The sequence below is a fragment of the Gadus macrocephalus genome, chromosome 13 (assembly GCF_031168955.1).
Source record: "Gadus macrocephalus chromosome 13, ASM3116895v1".
Classification (NCBI taxonomy): domain Eukaryota; kingdom Metazoa; phylum Chordata; class Actinopteri; order Gadiformes; family Gadidae; genus Gadus; species Gadus macrocephalus.
This window is the reverse complement of record NC_082394.1, coordinates 17,490,583-17,495,582: the sequence shown is the minus strand read 5'-3', so window position 1 is coordinate 17,495,582 and position 5,000 is coordinate 17,490,583.

The following is a 5,000-nucleotide window of genomic DNA, read 5'->3' as shown; positions in this document are numbered from 1 at the left end:
GAGGGTGTTGAAGACATTTGTGAAGGAAGGCCAAAGCTTGAGGTGCCTGATGCTCAGCTGGGGGGCCAGCAGTTGGGAGGGGAGGGGGATGGGGGGGGGGAGACGACATAAGAAAGAGAAATAGCCAGAGTGGGGTGAGACAGAGTGGGGTGAGACAGAGAGGGGATGAGACAGAGAGAGAGGGCATTGAAGAGAGTGAGAAAGAGAGAGAATAGGCGGCACATGACTCACGCTCTCTCCCTGTATTGGTACCGATGGCCCTCACACTTGCACATGGAAACAAACCCCAAAACTCCATTATATACACACACACGCACACGCACACGCACACGCACACGCACACGCACGCACACACACACACCACACAGACACCAATCCTTTCATCGAAGCACACCTGGTTCACTCTAAAAACAATAATACAACATCATGGATTGTGAAATATGACAAAATCCGTCCGGAAATGTGGAATTATGAAAGCTGAAATAATGAACAAAAAATAAGGATTTCAACACAAACCTGTTTTCTAGATTGCGCTTTTTTCTTTGGGCTCGTTCTGAATTAAAATTGTGTTCAATATAAATGCAACAGCAATGGCAGAAAAGCTAAATGGGTTATCTCTTCTTTGCTGAAAAATGTCCCACTTGGCTACACTCTATATCTTCCTATACACACACACACACACACACACACACACACACACACACACACACACACACACACACACACACACACACACACACACACACACACACACACACACACACACACACACACACACATACACAGGCACACACATATACACAGCCACACACACACACACACACACACACACACAAATACACAAATGCATATCACACAAATATACGCACACGCAGACATCCACACATGCACACACACACACACACATACAAACACACACACACACACACACACACACACACACACACACACACACGCACACAAACTTGGTGCTCGGTGATGTTGTAAAGCCTATTGTGTACATCTCAGGGACAGACTGTTTTCTCACTCAGTTGGCTGCTCGGACTGCTAAATATAGCTTATTTTCAAAATGTTGCTATTATTACTTTAGAACGCATGAACTTCCCAACTGACATTTCTTTTATATAAAACAGGTCAGTACATGAGGCCTTCGGAAGAAATTGAGCTGCATAGAATGAATGATCACGACTTCTCTTCAGGGTGTTACAGCCTGTCCTTCAGTCAGGACCAAGTTATGGAGGCAGATTTATGAGCAATAATGTCATTTAACTTAACTTAAATTATGAACACACCACTAATTAAAACGGTGGTTGTATATTATAAAATGTTATAATGCCACACACACACACAACTCCTAGATAAATACGCCAACGTACACACACACACAGACACACACATACACACACACACACATACATTAACACACATAAAGCTGCACAATCACACACATATACACACACACACACACACACACACACACTCACACACACACACACACACACACACACACACACACACACACACACACACACACACACACACACACACACACACACACTCGCATACAAATACAAACACACACAAACACACACATAATCTTCACAGTAGCAACCAACTGCATCTCCAATTAGCTGCTGAAAAGCAGTGTCGGAGTGAAGGCCTCTTTGGCACTGCAGCAGCACTCTGCAGCCCACCAGCCAGGCTCCCTGCTGGGAGGGAACCAGCAATCCGCCAGCCACCATCCAGCCCCTGAATGGTTTTAAATAGCATGACTTCTGACTCCCTTAAGCATTGTTTACCTCCCCACTGCAGCCCACTGCTCGCACAAGTATACACTTGAGTGGTGATGTAACGCATCGAGTACCCTAGATGCATATTTATATTCGGTGTACAGGAAGGGAAACAGACAGTTGTGACTTTATTCGTTGTTACATTGCAGCCCATTATGTGGCGGAGTCAGGTCAGACTGGTAGGAAGAGGCTGATCAACAACAGCGTGAAAGTAGAAGGAAGAAACACCAACAGAACGGGAATATATGAAGAGCAATAATAAAATAATATGTTGTATACATGCTTTAAATTAAGTACGCTGTACCCTGGATTAACAAAGCTAAGCTATGAGTCTTTACAAGCCATTTACAAATCTAGCCTTTTGTGGCATCACATGTCACACGTGGTGTCCACCCAGATGCATGGGGGGGTACTCCCATCGACCAATCACCAGCTGGCTGCCAATGCGGACTGCATTGGCTGTTTAGGCGTCATGCATGTTTGTGAACATCCTCCATTTAGAGATGTTAGAATGACTGATAAATGACTGGATTGGATTGAAGACAATTAAGAGCAGACAGAGGTTTGGGAAAGTTATCCGTGGCCTCGACTGTTCCTGAGCTCTGCTGAGTCCCTTCTTCTTCTCTCTGTATCATCCTTTATTCTCCTGAGCAGGAATAACTCTGCTGTCCTGGTGTGAGTAATTATAGAGGGGAGAAGCTCATGGCTGGTGTGCCCATGTATGCGAGCATGCGTGCAAACAAACACACACACACACACACACACACACACACACACACACACACACATACAATCACACACACACACACACACACACACACACACACACACACACACACACACACACACACACACACACACAAACACACACACACACACACACACACACACACACACACACACACACACACACACACACACACACACACACACACACAAGCAAGCAGACACACACGTACACACACACTTGCACAGGCACACAGACCCTTCCAAAATACATGCATACAATGGATACAAAGATACATTTAAGCAACACATTCACACACTCACACACACACACAGGAGAATGGTTCTTCCAACTGGAAGTGTGCCTCCGTCTGTGTGACGGGGAGAAAGTAGGTCTCTAATACTGTTAATCACACATGTGCAGGAAGGTGTTGATTAAGCACAGGAGGCAGAGAGAGAGAGAGAGAGAGAGAGAGAGAGAGAGAGAGAGAGAGAGAGAGAGAGAGAGAGAGAGAGAGAGAGAGTCTGTAAGCCTTTTTAATCATACATTTCGGCCACTTATATATGTGTATATACTCACAAAGGACTAACAAAGGAGCAGGAGGAATGAAGGCTGGTGTATAGTGCACCATTCTTAATTTCTCCTGCCCCTTTGTTAGTTATATTACTCATTTTACCAGACTCAGATATGATGATGAGATTAGCATTGACACACTGCTTTATTTGTGAGTTACATTGGGAGAGAGACAGAGAGAGGGAGAGATGAGCGAGAGACAGAGACAGAGAGAGACAAATAGGGAGAGATGAGAGAGAGAGACAGACAGAGAGGGAGATAAGAGGGAGAGAGAGAGGGAGCAAGATATAGGACGAGAAAGTGCTAACTCAAGCGGTTTCCTGTTCATATCCCATCAGAGCTGCAGCAGATGCCTTATGTGTCAATGACATCAGCACATGTGAGAGGGGATCTGAGCAGTTTGTGTGGTTTTTGTGTGCACATGCAGCGTGCATGTCAACACAGAAGACAAGCGGCAGGAACAGGGACGTGCAGAGATGGTGCATATACATCTGTATGTATCGAACCAAGAGGGATTCCTGTCACAGCCCATGTGCCCTTATGTACCATAGCGTACACCAAGCAGAGGGCACAGTGTGTGAAACAGAGAGCTCTTCATTACTGAAGGAAGGCCAGAGCTATCGACATGCACTTTGACTTGGAAGTGTGTGTGGGTGTCAGTGTGTTTCTGTGTGTGTGTGTGTGTGTGTGAGATCAGAGGAGGGGGGGAGAGATGAGAAGAAGAGGAGGAGAGGGGAGGAGGGGAGAGATGATAAGGAAAGGCAGAGAGGAGAGGAGGGGAGAGATGAAAAGGAGGAGAGGAGAGGGAGGCTGCCATGGAAGGGCAAGGCAAGGCAAGGCACCATGACACTGATACTCTGAAAAAGACGAGGGGAGTGGAAGGGAGAGACAGCAGGAGGGATAAAGAAAGTAGACAAGAGAGGGAGTAAAGAAGAAGGAGAAAGAGCAAGAGCACAGAAGGTAATCAGAGATGGACAGTGCCTCTGATTTAGAATCAAGGATCAATATTTCCTCTCCCTTCAGCTACTATCACCGGGGTTCATCTGAGGCTACAGCAGAGCAGTGTGTGAGTGACTCAGGGCGCATGCATGCCTGCGTGTGTGCGGGCACTTCATTTGTGCGGGCATACTTGTGTGTGCATCTGTGTGTGTGTGCGTGACTGTGTTATTGATTGTCTCTAAAGATACGCCAACTCTAAACACTGGCTGTGTACAGGCATCATGTTGGGTGAAGCACAGTGAGGTGTAAATATAAATATTATCTGGTCTATGAAGCACGTCTACTGGCGCTTCTCTTCTGGCTTTATTTGTTGTTGCTGTTTTTTTACCGTTTTGTTTTTGTAATACTCAGACTCTCAGCTCTTCCCTCAGCCCTTCATCCTAAGTCGTACGTCAAACCCCAAACTGCCCCTAATGGTCGGCCAGCACCCAGCATTCTCCTATTGTCTTCAGTCAGGGCAGGTCTATTTGGCCTGGCTCAAAGGGCGTGACTTTTTGCCTGTTTCTCAAGAATTGTATCTTCCATGTGATGTGTCTCTGAGTGAGTGAGTGAGTGAGTGAGTGAGTGAGTGAGTGAGTGAGTGAGTGAGTGAGTGAGTGAGTGAGTGAGTGAGAGAGAGTGTGTGTTTGTGTGTGTGGGTGTGTCTGTTTGTGTGTGTCTGTCTGTGTGTGTGTATGTGTGTGTGTGTTTGGGTGTGTGTGTACCTCCGATCTGGTCATTTTCACTTCCATGTGATGTGTTTCTCAGTGAGTGTGTGTGTATGTGTGTGTGTGTGTGTGTGTGTGTGTGTGTGTGTGTGTGTGTGTGTGTGTGTGTGTGTGTGTGTGTGTGTGTGTGTGTGTTTGGGTGTGTTTGCCTCGAGCTGGTCAGGGTTCCTCTACTACACAGATCCTCTCGTGTGTGTGTAGTTG